General features: G+C 34.5%; 1 pseudogene; it reads left to right on the top strand.

Moving 5' to 3' along the window:
- Window positions 1-1,656: 1,656 nt before the first annotated feature.
- LOC149204029 (uncharacterized) lies at window positions 1,657-4,218 on the top strand (annotated as a pseudogene).
- The last annotated feature ends 12,538 nt before the right edge of the window (window positions 4,219-16,756 follow it).

Genomic DNA, 16,756 nt, shown 5'->3' with positions numbered 1-16,756 from the left:
TCTCTCTCTTGGAGGATGCCCCCAACAAAGTTGCCCCATAATGGATCAACATTGGTATTATCCACCTTTTTGTTTATCCATTACATATGTTGTTAATATCTATAGGCCTTTATCAAATTATTTTGGGATTACAATTTGGTGGATTATATAGCATGGTTTCCCCATTTGGGTAGTCTCATGGTTAAAGTCTCTTTGTCATGGAGCTCAATTCTCTATTGTTGAACCTTTGTTTCCCTCTTCGGCAGGGCATGTCAAATTTGAATGCACAAGGTCCATTTGGAAGAGAGGATTGGGGATATATAATTACTGATAAATTATAAATAAAAGTATATACAAAAAGAAAATACTGACACCTCTTCTAAATCCTAATAAATGTATATGCACTTCGTGGAGGAGAATTTGGATAAAATAAGGAAGAGGATGTGCTTCTAACCAAATCAGTAAAATAGATAAGGATATTAATATGAAGGTAATCCATTTCACACCACTCTTGCACATAAGTGTAGAACTAATGTGAGAGATCAATCTTAAAAAATGCTATAGTTTGATAACAAAGCTTAATCAACAAGTTTCTTTCATTCAAATATAATGTGTTGTTGGTTTATTGAGCTTGTAGGAGTAGAATTTGCACTTTAGATCTGCAATGTAATGATTCAATTTCACCCACAAGAGTAAGTTTTTTCTTTATTAGATACCCAACCACAATTTAGAATCTTGATAAATCATAAAAGAAATATTAGACTAAGGCTTCATAAGAAAATTTCATGATCATATTAGATTCATTTTAGCACACCCTTGACGAGATCATAAATATTTTACAATTTCATTGGTTTTAATAAATTAGAAGAAAATTAATGAATATTGTTCCTCATTAAAAGTAATATCCCATTTTTATTACAATCTTGAGTGTTTTACAATTTCATTGCCTATATTAATATTAAAAGAAAATCAATGTATCTTGTTCCTCACTAAATGCCATTATATCTCTTAAAGATTTCTAAATTTCTTAGTATTCCTCTTTTTTTTTCTTTTAAATGGAGGAATATATTTTGGTTCACTTTGGGTTCCTTTTCTTTGTATGAAAAAAAAAAAAAAAAAAAAATCAATGTTGTGAAGAAAATTTGATGATTCATTTGTTTTTAATAAAAAAATATTATTAAGAAAATTATTATGTCAAATCAGTAGTGGGACAACCATAACTAATTGATATTCACTATTACAAAATGAATCCTCAATATTATTACTTGAAAACGATACCACTTCTATGGTAGTAAATGAAGGGGGAATCTTTCACTACTGTGAAGTACATCTATCATAACTCAGTTTTCAAACTAGTAGTGGGGACAAGAATCACTAAATTCTATTTGCTAATACAAAATGACTCCTCAATGTTATTACTTGGAAATGATACTACCTGTACAGTGGTAAGTAAAGGGGGAAGCTTTCACTCTTGTGAGGTACCTCTAGGTCTTAGATCATCAATATTTTTCCTTATATCCGAAACAGATGAGCTCTTAAGAAAATAAACGCAATTACATGAATAAATAATTTTTATAATCAATTAAGTTCTTAGCCTAATTTTTATAATCAATTAAGAGCTTAACCTATTTCTCTTATATAAATAATTAATTTTATTTCTTCCTTTTAATTAAGTCGATGGATTTTTATGGTGAGGATTTTCCTCACAACACTTCAGATAGATTCATCGGCCACCACGTAATCTAGTGATAATGTCCCGCCTCCTCTGTTTGGCTACAATTGTTGAGATCTCCGCCCGCTTCTCAATGCTTTGGGTTCTCCCTTAGCCCCTGTGCCTATCAGTGGTGATCCTCTTTCTCATCTGAGTATTAAAGACACTCCCATTGTAAGGAATCCTATGCTTTTTTTCATTCCCTTTGTCCAAGTTGTTTTCACGTTTATTGTATTTTCAACCTACCTCTCTACTATAGGACATCGTGTAAATTAGCCCATTTGGTAGCTTGAAAATTTGTTTGGCACTTATTGTCTTGATCAAACATGCTATGGGTTGAAGTTTGTAGTGGAGAATGATGGTAATAATTTATGAAGATAGATTAAAGTATAAGTATAAGACAATAAAATAGGTTTTCATTAACAAGGAGTTATCGTTGAGGCCCCTGGATTTGATTTTATTTTGAGGTGAATCATAGGGCTCTCCCTAATTCCATGCATAATAGGCACCCGTCTACTAATGGTGAGAGGTCTGCAACTACAAGTAATGTTGAAATCCAAAGGGGTTAGCTGGTTGTGCTCCTGCAAATGGATTGATATTCCAAATCTAATATGCTTCCCAGGGTTGGGATCTAAACATTACTAACCCTTTACCCTTGGTATTGTTTCAAAAAATTATGTAGGAGGGTTTCATATATAGTTGGGGAAAGAAGTGATTTTTTAAATGTCTATGAGTTTGAGATTTCACATATTATTTCTATGGATTGTGATAAATGTTGAGAGATATAATCTGGAAACATGTGATTTAATCTCCAGGGACATGAGTTTGATGTTTCGTTTCTCCTTTCTCTTTGAATTTTGATTGAAAATTTTTGTTGAAAACCATTATTATTTATGTAGGAAACCTCATCTGCCCAATATATCTTGCAACAATATATAACAGGCTATGGAGGTGTCTAGTATCAAAGCTCAATCCAGAATGAATATGCTATGGGAAAGGTGAAGATGTTGACATCTGAATATGAAACAGCTACAAAAGAAACAAAGAATCGTAATTGCTTTAGAGAAGTAGAGACAGGTGGGTTTATATTATGGTAGATGATGTGTGATATGTGGTATGGGGAGCTCGTAGTTGGAGGTAGCAAAGTGCATGTAGGGAGCAATGGGAAGCTAGTTTGGAGACACACGTCATGGTTTGGTGCTCATGCCACAAAAGGACCTGTTATGCCTTTGTGTAGGGCTCTTCATGTCCAAATACTAGGCATATCTTTGTTTTAATTTGAATTATATATATATATATGTGTGTGTGTGTGTGTGTGTGTGTGTTTCTTTTTTTTTCAATTTATTGGTATTTGCACTAGCCAGAGGCACACATCTAAATCTTACTTTACTTCAAGTACATTTCAGGGGGTTATGGAATTTCTAAATCAATTTTCCTCCTTTTAATAGATTCATTTTCTTCACTCGGGCCATATTTGATTTTAGGTTATGATCTATTTCTTTAGTTTTTTGCGACTCTTAGGTAGGTGCTAAAACCTATGTTTCTTGTTGGTATTTTGGTAGGAATGATTATTTTTGCAACTTGAACAAAATAGAACCTGATGGATCATGTGCTTAATATGTCCTAGACGTGTAGGATATGTTGAATATGTGTTTGATATAATTGCACAGTACCTATTTCCAAATTTTAGTTTTCTTAGTGTTCAATTTTATCAGTGTTCCATCACCCAATTACCAAAGCCTACATTCATACTTATTTCTTGATAAGGTACAAAATCCACATTTTTCTGAATTTAGAAGTAATATTTATTCTTCAGTTCTGATTTGAATTAATAAATTCTGCGGTGTTCAGGTCCTGAAATCTTGTGTTTGGTTTAGGGCTTGGATCCACAATGACTGCAACCATGTTTTCTGATGCTAGATGCATTGGAGAGAAGCAAATAAATGGGGAAGACTTCTTTGTTATTAAGCTTTGTGCAGATCCATCAAACTTAAAGGCTAGAATTGATGGCCTTGCTGAGATTATCAAACATGTTCTCTTTGGCAATTTTAGCTAGAGAACTACACTTCTTGTCCGTATGGAAGATTCTTATCTCACACAAATTCAACCTATTGGAGTTGATGATGTTTATTGGGAGACAATAATAAACTCATTTCTTGATGATTATAGACCTATAGAGGGAATGATGATAACTCATTTTGTCCGCTCTGTTGTCACTCTCTTTCAGATTCAAGGAAATAACAATGAGCCACAACGAAACTCGGATGGAAGAGGCTTGGATTATAGAGGAAGTTTAATTCAATGTGCCTATATTATCCTCGGATTCCTTTATCCCTCCAGTAGACATAATGTGTGGTTCTTTCATTGAAGCCTTTGAGTTGCCTCAAGAAAGAGGAAAATCCATGGTTGGGAGTAACCACAATAAGGTGAATGCATTGGAGAAACCTCAAGGAAAGGGTCATAACATCATTTGGAGAGTAGAAGTTGGACATTCTTCTATAATCTATTTAACAAAAATCAGTTTGTAATTCTAATGTTCTATTGAGATATTAACGTTGTTTTTCTCTAAATATGAATTTCAAGACCTTTCAAGCTGCCTCCAAGAGCCTCATGAGTTAACATGCAGATAATAAACTTTCATAGGTTCTATCTCAGGGCTGATAAATATTTATACGTTGAATGAAGAAAATTTTCATGATTATCTTGGGCGAGATGTTGAACTCTTTCAAGCAATGTACAATATCTGAGACATATAACTCTTTGTTTACTTACAACTAATCCTATATGGAAGAAAATTGGTAACGTTGACATAGATGTCCACATTAACAAATAAATGTGTTACCCACATTTTTCAAATTTCTTGAGGGTGTATATGTTTGCTAAGTAGGGTTTCCATTTCTCAAAAGTTTTGTGAGTTTGATGTTTTCTTCAGGTTATGGAGTATTTTGTGCAATGCAGTTAGTTCCTCTACTTGAGAATAAATCCCAAAGACCAGGAAGAATGAATGTGGGTGGGTTTTGACATACGACCATATGGAAGTGTCTTGATTGGCATGGTAGATTCAACATAGCAGTGTCCAATCATGGTTGTTTCAATTTGGATGGTAGTTTTTGTTGCAAATGTCTAAAAATACTGTGTAAAAAATATCAGACTTTTTTTTTGAATTCCTTGATTTGATTTGGACTAGGCATGTTTAAAAAAAAATAGTTGTATAAAAGTGGTTATTTGTCTCAAGCTGTCCGGTAACATAGGATCTGATGCCTATGTTCTAGTAATGATAATGTCTAATATTCTCTTTTATATGATGATAATGATGATAATGGTGATGATGGTTAACGTCCGCTGAGAAGGTGTCAAATTCACTCTTCAAATTGGAATGGATTGGTTTCTCTTATGGTTAGGAATTGCAAGCCAAAGAGGAAAATAACTTCGAAGATGATGATCTAAAACTGGAATTTATAAATTTAATATTTGTAAAACAATCCTATGTATTATTGTCCATAAAATACACTGCAAGTTTTATAAAATTGAAGATTTTTGTCAAAACAAAATCTTAAACATCATTCGGATTATTAGAATTTCTACTTTAGCAAGACATTTTTATATGAGATTTGTTAGCTTCTCCAGGAGATGCACAAAAAGTAATCGAGATTCTGTAAAAATATAACATGTTGATTGCACCAGTCTTTAACATGATGTAAGATGTTGGATTTTCTTCTCTAATTTGGGTACCATTAGATGTCACTATTTAGCTTTAGCTTTCGACTTTCGACGAGCAAACCTGAAGGAAAATTTACTTTGGTTGGCACATTAAAGTTTTCATATGTCACTCTTTCGACCTCCCTTTTTTGTATCTTTGAAAAAAGTTACCTAATTGAGTTCTGGATTCGAGTGTTACGTATCCACTAATTTGACTACCACTATAATTTTGTTTTCCTTGTTTATTGTAAGAAATGACGAGCTCTGCTATTTTCTTTAGTGCAAGAAGTTAAGAAGTTAAGTGTGTGATCAACAAAATATTAAATAGAATATGCCAGACCCAATATGTCTATTAACGATGTTCTGATTGGAATATCATGTCTGCCTGTATATTGAAACTTGTAAATGGTAACAATTATAAAACCCCGATATCTTAAACCTCTTATTTACAATATCCCTTCGGATTCGATGATCATATAAACAATGTTTTAATGTTGATATTGCATCATCCCCTCATCAGAACTTCTTTATATCGCAAGTTTTATATTATTTCCATTTTTAAAAGTTATGATATCCATTTCTCGGATACATGTTAACATCTGCGACTTGTCACCTCCTATGGGCCGTTGTTGTATAAATTTAAAAAGTCGTGAAGTATATGGTTTTTGGGCATCAATTTTATTGGGTTGTGTTATATTCTTTCCACGACTAGCCCACGTAATTAACCGGGGGGTTAGAGGGGGGGCGGAGCCCCCCCTTCATTTCATCGATTGTGTAGCGGGGTGGGGGGTCACAGGGGGTTTGAGGCATACCTGTAACCCCACATTATGGGGTCCACGGCAGCGCCTCAGAAAATTTTGGTTTTGGACCCTATGTTAGGTTGGGCGGACCCACCTATGGTTTTGTGCATGATTTTCACACATGTTTTTTCAACGTGATGGTTTTTGGTCCATGGTTTTGGATGCGATGGTTTTCGGTCCATGGTATTGGATGCTTCGGCATGTATAAATATGTATTGTAACATTGAAAGGAAGATAATGAAAAATCAAGCTGGTAGTCCCAATTTTGGGATCCAAGGGAAAATCTCTGTGTATATGTGTTTTATGTGTTATTCTCTCACATTGTTTATTTTCTGTGTTTTAGAATTCATATGCAGGTAATTTCTGTACGAGGTTAAAACCTACAAATTTGAACCCTAATCATATAGCGAAATCAAGATATCGAGGTTGTTGAAAATCAAAAATAAAATTTGAGGTACTTGTGGTGCAACTGAAATTCGAACCTTGAACATACAACGAAATCAAAATATCGTGTTGTTATAGCCAGCTTGAGCTATATTTCTCATTTTGAACTACTAGAAGCTTCTTGAAATTGGCAAGGAGTTGGGATTGGTCCTTCTGCTAATATAGGCAACTATGGCATGTTGGCTAGACCTGTTTCTCTCCTTCAAACAAGTAATTTCCTCCATGCTCATCTGCAAAAAATAGGGAAAATGCCCCTGTATCCCCGAGATGAGTAACTCGATGCTCTTTAGAGGAGAAGATTTGCTGGTAAGGGTGCCTTTAAAGTGATATTTTATTCATTCATCAAACCAAATCTTGATTGATCTATTGCAGACACAAATTATTAAATCTTGTTGCATTTGGCCCAAAAGCATGAACGTTGATTAACACATCTTGATTAGATAACTCTTAATATGTTTAATCAATCACAGATAACAATTGTATAGCAACTATTTACTAAAATTCACATTTATTCTTTTAATGTTATTTTAGACTTTTTGACAGATGAATCATTGTTAGTAGGTTTTCTAAATCGAAGATAAAGTTATTGAACATAGCCATTTAATTATAACTATTAAAAATTGCTATGCTTTTGACGTGCTTTATTACAAAGTTAATGAACTATATAATAATACTATTAATAATTAATTGAATGACCTTAATAGTTAATTAAACCGATCCTGAAATTATGTAAAAAAATATTCATATAATCCAATAATTAAATTATACACTAGTGTCCAATAGCACCCAGAAAAAATATATAAGTGTAATTATATAGAAGATGTTTCTTCTAGAAACAACCTTTTTGTTCTGAAGTTCGACAAATTAACACTGTAGATATTCATAAGCCAACACTGCTATGAACTCCATTTAGAGCCATCAACCTTCCCTTTACACCCTAAGTTGCACACGGTAATATATCAAAACATTATTCGTTTCTAAATTGATCTGGTTGGTTTGGATTAATATGAATTTTGATATTCAACCCAACTCTTGTGGGAAACCACCTTAACTCAACCAATTTTAATTTTACGTACCTACCTTTCTTTTTAAAATACCTTCCTTCACATCTCTATTGTGTAGGAATGTGAAGGGATTTGGATTCGCAGCTTTTTAGGTTTGCGATTTGAAGTGCCTTAAATGGAGACAAAAACCAATATATTTGATCTTCATTTACAGTAATATCGTCATAATATTATATATATATATATATATATATATATATATATATATATATATATATATATATATATATATGACGATATTACAGTTGTTGGTGTACATGCACTTAGACTAACTGTGTTGGTGTACATGCACCTAGATTAGCTCCAGTTAACTTATTGCTTGCATGTGGCACATGTACACATTGACATAAGATAAAGCACACTTAGCTTTAGTTAGCTTTAGTTATTGCATGTACAACTAAGCTTAACTTAGTTGCTTTTATGTATTTATTCTAAAACTAATATTGTAGAATCATTTTTTTATTCTTTTCTCAATTCTTGCTCGCTTCCTTCCTTCTCTTGCAAGCTTGTTTATTGTTTTACAGATCTAGATTTGTGTATCTAAAAAATCTTACATGGTATCAGAGCACAGGGATTTGTAATGAGTGCACAAGCAATTTTATTTGCAGGTTCAGAAGATTGAAGCAACAACAAAGAATGGAGTCTAAATTGGAGTTTCCACAATCGGCAATTCTCACTCCATATAATTATTTCGAATGGAAGCCAAAGATTCAACTTCATCTCAGAAGTAGAGGCTTATTTCGAATAACCATGGAAACGGAAGTTGAACCAACATCGGCAATGGAGAAAACAAGATATTTCAATCGCATGGACGAGGCCTTCAGCATCCTATGTTTATCTATTTCTCCGGAACTGCTATTTCATGTTGAATCATGTTCAACTCCAAATGAAGTATGGAAAATTTTGGAAGGATTGTTTGGAAAATAGGATGAAATGCAAGGTCACATTCTCGAAAATGAGTTAAACTCATTAGATCCGAGAAACTTTGAGAACATTCAAGATTTTTTCACAAGGTATAAAGCCTTGTTGGTTCAGCTGAAAGGATGCGGGATCGACAAATCCAAGCAAGAAAATCAGTTGATTCTTTCCATTTTATCAAAACTTGGTCCAGAGTATGCAGTATTCTTCTCTACATTCCACACAGTCAGATCTGCAACTGGTGCAGCTTGGAAGATTCCCTCACTAGATTCTTTTATTTAGTCTTTGATGCATGAGCAAGATAAGCTCATCAAAATGGGCACACTTAAAAATTCCAAAGCGCATGCACTTACTGTGCATGCAAAAGGAAAGGCAAATTCCAAAGACCATCAGAAAGGAAAAGGGAAGAAGGATCCTGATCCAAGAAAGGGAGGACATCCCAAACCCCTTGATGGATCATCTGGCTCAAAGGAAAGGAAAGGAACGAAAGGGCAATCAATGTGCAATTATTGCCACCGTGGTTTTCATCCTGAATCTGCATGCATGAAGAAGACTATAGATCTTATGGCGCAGACACTCCAGCAACACAATCTTGGAGACCACATTCCTGAGAATGCTAAGAAGAAGTCTGGAGAAAAAGCACCAGATCCAAGAGGTAACGGGCATGCTTTGATTTCTCTTCATTCTGCACCACAAGAATGGATCATCGATTTAGGAGCTTCACATCATATGGCTTCTTCAAAGGAATCCTTTTCTTCTCTACATGCATACTCAGGTCCTCCCATTCTCATGGGGGATAATTCTGCAGTTGCAGCAACTGGACATGGAAGAGTGCAATTCGAAGATGGAAGTTTTGAAAATGTCTTGCATATTCCAATGCTTTCTGTGAATCTTCTCTCAGTGTATCAGATGACACACACAGGCAGCGGAAGGAAAGTGGAATTTACCCCAGATTCCGTGAGCATTTATGACATGCAAACCAATTTGAAGATTGCATTTGGCAAGGTAAATGATCAATCTCGTCTGTATACATTTTTTGATTTTGTTCCTCAATCAGATTCTATTTTGCTACTTACACATGCAAATGAAGAAAGTAGGATTTGGCACGAGAGATTTGGGCACTTGAATTTCAGATATATGCAATAGCTTAGTAAGCAAGGGATGGTCAAAGGATTACCAACCATTGAATTTTCAGATGGTGTTTGTAATGGATGTGCTCTTGGAAAGCATCCACAAGAAAAATTCGAGAAGGGGCATGCATGGAGAGCCTCTTCACCTTTGGAACTTGTACACAGTGATCTCATGGGTCCATTTCCGGTGCTTTCAATGAGCAAAGCAAGATATGTGTTGTCATTTATAGATGATTACACGAGATTCACTTGGGTTTACTTCTTGAAACTCAAGTCTGAAGTTTTTCAACATCTAAAGATTTTCAAAGCGCATGCGGAAAATCAGTCTGGAAAACGCATCAAAATACTCCGCACAGATAATGGGACGGAATATGTCAACAAAGATATCAAGAATCTTTGTGATGAAGCAGGCATATAGTTGCAACATACAGTTCCTTACACTCCACAGCAAAATGGCGTGGCTGAAAGGAAAAATCGATCTTTGAAAGAGATGGCTAATTGCATGTTGCATGCAAGATCTCTTCTGTCAAAATTGTGGGCCGAAGCTATTAATTGTGCCTCATACATCCAGAACAGATCTCCTCATAAATCTGTTACTGGAAAAACAACTTTTGAGGCTTGGACTGGCATGCAACCTAAAGTTAGTCATTTCCGCATTTTTGGATCTCGAGCATGGGCCCGCATTCCTCCAGAGAAGAGAAAGGCTTTGGAGCCTCAAAGCAAAGCATGCATGTTTGTTGGATATTCTGATGAAGTCAAAGGGTACAGATTGCTTGATATCCACACTGAAGAGCTCTTTATTGAAAGGAGTGTAAAGTTTGACGAAGATATTTCGCATGCACCAGTAGATGAACTTGTTACCAAATTTTCATCACCACTCATTGATGAGTATGCAGATGAAACTTCAGACCAGCATTCTGATGAAGATGAGTCTTTTCCTGTGACCCCTGTTAGATCACCAGTTGTTGAACATCGAGATCATACTTCTGCATGTAGTTCGGAAGATTCTCGACCACCTTCAACACAAAAATGGCACAGCATGAGTGATATCCTTGATGATCCTGCCTCTATCCCTCTGTTTGAGGAAGATCCGCAAGCACTCTTAGCTATGGAGCCATCCATGCCCATACATGCTTATATGATGCATGGATCTGATCCACAAACTTATGCAGAAGCAAATGGGCATCCTGAATGGGAAGCCGCCATGGATGAGGAATATAACTCTCTCATTGAGAACCAGACTTGGGATTTGGTTCCGCTACCTTCAAATCGCAAACTTGTGAGATGTAAGTGGGTTTACCGGACCAAGAAAGCATCAAATGGCCAAGTTAGTCGATATAAGGCACGATTGGTAGCAAAAGGTTTTTAGCAAGTACATGGTGTTGACTATGATGAGACTTTTGCTCCAGTGGCAAAAATGGATTCCATTCGGCTAGCTCTCTCCATTGCAGCAGCAAGAGGATGGGAGGTGCATCATATGGATGTGAAGAATGCCTTTCTTCATGGTGATCTCGAGGAGGAAATCTACATGGAGCAGCCACCGGGATACATGCAGAATTCATCTCTGGTATGCAAACTAAAGAAGTCTCTCTATGGCCTCAAGCAGGCACCTAGAGCATGGTATGCAAAGATGGATTCTTATTTGTTATCTCAAAATTTTGTACGCTGCAAATCTGATTCCAATGTTTATTTTCTGAAGAAAATTGACTCCTTGTTGATCATAGTACTCTACGTAGATGATCTTTTGATAACGGGTAGTTCAGCTTCTGTCATTACTAACATCAAAACTGCATTGCATAAGCGGTTTTCTATGACAGACATGGGCTTGCTAAATTTCTTCCTTGGACTAGAGATCCATCAGCATGATTCTGGCATTACCATTTCTCAACCAAAATATGCCAGAGATCTTTTGGCATGATTTCACATGAGTGACTGCAAGCCAGCAGTCACACCTTTCTTATCAGGGATAAAGCTTGAGAATGGCAAAGACACACCATTGGTTGATTGCACATTGTATCGCCAGCTTGTGGGAAGTCTTCTTTATCTCACTCACTCCGTCCTGATCTCTCCTATGCTGTCGGAGCAGTTTCCAGATACATGCAGGAGCCACATGAGTTACATTGGAATGCTGCAAAGCGCATCCTTCGATATGTCCAGGGGACAATCACCTATGGGATTCATTATGCAGCCAATTGTTCTTTGAATCTCATCGGGTTCACAGATTCAGACTGGGCTGGCGACACCATTGATCGCAAGTGTACTTCCGGTTATGTACTTAGTTTGGGATCCGGCCCAATTTGTTGGTCAAGTAAGAAACAGGCTGCCATTGCTTTATCATCAGCAGAGGCCGAGTATAGAGGAGCAGTCAATGCCACTATTCAGGCAATTTGGCTACAACATTTCCGATCTGAGCTTGGGATTAGTGTCCATCATCCAACTGTCATCTGGTGCGATAATCAAAGTACGCTAAAGTTTTGTAGAGATCCAGTGCAGCGGCAGCGTACCAAACACATCGAGATCCACATGCACTTCATTAGAGAACTCATTCATGATGGGATCATCGATCTTCAGTACTGTCCTAGTTCCAAGCAGATTGCTGACATCTTCACCAAGACTTTCACTGAGCAGAAGTTTCGATTCCTGCGAGATCGTCTCGGGGTGAAGGACACGACTGCCTAGCAGTTGTCTTTTCTCTACTTTTGCATTATATTTTGAGGGGGGGTTTTCTTCCCACTGGGTTTTCCCTCTTTCCTCCTTTTTATGCATTGTATATGGGTACCTAAAATGGCCGTGTTGCCGGGACTCATTCATTTTGCATCACACTCACCTAAGTTATGCTTAAGGGGGGGTGTTGGTGTACATGCACTTAGACTAGCTGTGTTGGTGTACATGCACCTAGATTAGCTCCAGTTAACTTATTGCTTGCATGTGGCACATGTACACATTAACATAAGATAAAGCACACTTAGCTTTAGTTAGCTTTAGTTATTGCATGTACAACTAAGCTTAACTTAATTGCTTTTATGTATTTATTCTAAAACTAATATTGTAGAATCAATTTTTTATTCTTTTCTCAATTCTTGCTCGCTTCCTTCCTTCTCTTGCAAGCTTGTTTATTGTTTTGCAGATCTAGATCTGTGTATCTCAAAAATCTTACAACAGTAAATGAAATAAAATAATATCGTCATAATATTATATTATATTATATATATATATATATATATATAAACTTTTTATTTTATTTCGACAATGTTATTTAATCTAAATAATAATTTTTTTAATTCATTTTTGATAATATTTAATTAATTTAAATTATAATTTTTTATTTTATTGTTGTAATATAATTATTTATATTATTGCTTTAAGTTAATATATGTGAAAAATACCAGTTTATATAAGTTTAATCAATAACTTTGTTGGACATTTTAAAATAAAAATGATAAAGTTAATTATTTTATTATTTATTATACATATAACAAGAGGAGGTAATATGGTTCGCAAGAAGGATGCAATTTTCCATGAGATGTTTTTCTTTCTATTGTAAATATTCTATCGAAATGATTATGTTTAGGAAGAAGTTAAGAACATGGTAAATACTATGGTGATTATAGAGATCCACCTATTAGATATTGAGAAAGAAATATGAGATTTTAAATGGTGTGTTGAAAGGGAATTTATAGATATGTTATGTTTTTAGATTTTTTTGTTTTTATGGAACTCATTAGGATAGCCTTAGTTCTAATATGTATAGTAATGAATAGAGATATCACCAAATTGCAAATCTATAATTACACTAGGTTAGTGATTAGATGGTGAAAATAATATGCCATAACCTTAACATTTTCTTATCATATATTATTACTAAAATTAGGAACATGTATATTGATTTACCTTCTCCTCACAAATGATCATTCAAACATGAAAGGTATTAGTAAATGTCTCATCTGAGAACACAATTGACATCCAAGAATATGTTCTTATTCTTAGCATCATTAAAGACAAGGTTATCTCAAATTTACCTCATTTATAAATATTTGAATAGACCTTTATGGATGATATGATAGGGTGAATATATAAGTCATGATAGTTTGGGAACAACTTGGATTATGATGTTCTACACTAATGAGGATGATTACCTTAGTTCTTTTCTTGGGTTTCATCCTTCATTTGATTTTAATTTATGTTGTGTCTAATTTTTTAGTGATGCTTTTATAAAATGTAAGCTTATGAACAAATTCATAACTATTTTTTCTTATTAAGGAGTAGTAGTAATTCCTATGTAGTTTGTGTTGTAGACTTACCCTAACCCCTTTGAGTAAACAAATGGGTTGCTATGTATCCATTCTATCTTATGTTAAATAAGGCCCATGTAATAGATATAGTGTGAAAAAATAATTTTAATAAGTCTTACTAGAAGATTTTTCCTACTATAAACTTCATAATAATCCAGAGATAAAATATATAAATAAGTTAAAGCAATGTATTTATGTTTCTAGCTAAGCATAATGTAATTGGAACTCTACTAATATGGATGTTTCCCCCTTGAAGAGGAAAGTGAATGTTGCTTTCATAGATAAAGGAATTCCTACTTTTGCTACATTGCTTCTTCAACAATTGATATTGGTTGTCAAAACCCATCACTTATAGTCTAAATCTTGGTATATCCTATTTTTATAATAAATAAAACCACAAGTAGAATCAAACCACTTTCCTCAACTAATATATTTGAGAATTCTTTTTAGGCCATAATCATATTTCAATATCTATAAATAACATAGTGATGTATCATTCAATTAGTAATCCTATGGGTTAGTAATAATAAAAATAGGAAATAAAAGTGGGTTTACCTCGTTGGACACCCTTATAACCCATAATGGTATCCCTTCAAGTAGTATTGCATAAAACAACACCTATATATGGAATTTCACTTTCATATACCATTGGGTGTATTGGATGTCCCCTGCGATAAGCCAATCAACCATATTGTTGCTATTGTGCACTAAGAAGGACACTTAAGAATATTTCTTCCTATTACCTTAATAATTGGATAGTACAATTAAGGATATAATCAATCCTACACATATAAAGTACTAATATTGAAAGCTACAGATATAATAGATAAATTTAACACATCACACTCTATTTCCCAAAGGCTACTAGTAATCTTGTCCTATATGTTTGACCATAAATCACACTAAGAGTGGGGGGGGTGAATCAGTGCGAGAGAAATTTTACCATTCATAACTTATCTTTAACCAAAAATGATATTGTGATGAATCATAACCATATGTTTTATATCAATAGTTAGAACAATGCATCTTAAATCTAATAACATATAAAAGAGTCAGCACATCATCCATAAAGGGACACAAGCTTTTACGTTGAAACCCATACGAGAGAAAACCACATATTCTTCTTCTTATTATTCTTCAATTCATTAAGTAGATTTTCACACTTCAACCTACATAAGTCACTGACTTCCCAGATATGTAAGCTAATACTTATGATAGGCTACGAGCTGATTAAGCCACAAACCTTGAAAGTGTGCAAGAAATAACTCATTGTAGGCTACAACTTGATTGATGAACCAACCTTAATGATGAGAAGCATCCAACTTGCTATAGACTCCAAATTGATTGAGGCACCAACCTTGATGATGAGAAAGCTCCAACCTATTCTAGTCTCCAACCTGATTGAGGCACCAACATTGACGATGAACAAGCTTCAACTTTCTCTAGGATATAACCTTATTGAGGCTCCTAACTCAATGAAGGAACCCACATCCTTCTTCAAAATTGTGTGGACCTATTTGCAATCTCTTTCAAATTAGATCCACATCTTCCGTCAAAAGCATATTTCTTCAAATGATTGTCATATTTCCATTCCTTGATGAAACTCTTACTCGAACCTATTCAACAACCTACTTACAAAAATGCTTTACGAGGACCTATTATTTGATACAATTTGAGACCAATTCAAGAGCTCTTAAGAGACACAAGTTGAATTCTAATCATCTAAACACATCAACCAAGTTATTCATGTATCTAGGATTGTACACCATTAAACTATGATCATCGTGTTTCTTTTGAAATTCAGTTGGAAAAATAATGAACTTGGAAACCATAAAAAACCATTTGCTACTATATTAACACCATATAAAATTATCCCAACTACAAAATGAAATATTTCAAGAGTATTCTTCATAAAAATATATTTTATGGTCACCTAGAAATTCTAATTGATAAAAAAAAATGAATACACTAAGTGTGCCAAGAAACATCTTCAAAAAATGGATTGATCGAGTTCCAAAACCACAACCTTCACAAACCAAATCTACCTTTAGGGGAATTTTGAGGTCTAAAATGGCCCTCCTAAGGAGATTATAAAATAATAGTTGAAATAATAAGATAAAATTAGATTACAGCATCAAATTTTAAAGGGAAAAAAGAAAAAATTATTTTTTCAGCTCGTATTTTCTACTTATCTCCCTATGGGTTTAAGAAAACATTAGGACAATACTAGTTGGATGCAAAATTTGATTCCACATCCAAGTAGTACCCATGTTGCATACTTTGGATGCACCCTTCCACATGAAAAATGATAAATACATGAAAAACGTGATTGCAATCACGTTTTTTCATGTATTTCTCATTTTTCATATAGTAGAATCCATCGAATGTATGAAACATGGGTACTTGGATGAGGAATTAAATTTTGCATCCAAAGAGTACCCCCACTTTAAATTTTAGTAAAACCTTAGGGAGATAAGTTGAAAATACGACTTGAAAAAGTAGTTGTATTATTTTATTATTTTTTAAGCATTTTACATTTTTACTCCAAAAATGGTGAATCATCCCCCATGGTTGACATCATCATCTTGAATCCTATTGGTTCTTATTAAGTTTATTTTGGTTGTATATTTTTTTAGGAGACCCATTTTAGATCTCAAAATTCCCATAATGATACGTCACCAACTGACCTGTGCAGTAAGGCATAGAGTGGAATAATCAG

The sequence above is a fragment of the Pinus tabuliformis genome, chromosome 1_2, assembly GCF_031772625.1.
Source record: "Pinus tabuliformis cultivar Carrire ecotype Pingquan chromosome 1_2, CPIR1, whole genome shotgun sequence".
In the NCBI taxonomy this organism is placed as follows: Eukaryota; Viridiplantae; Streptophyta; class Pinopsida; order Pinales; family Pinaceae; genus Pinus; species Pinus tabuliformis.
This window is presented reverse-complemented; position numbering and strand designations above follow the sequence as displayed.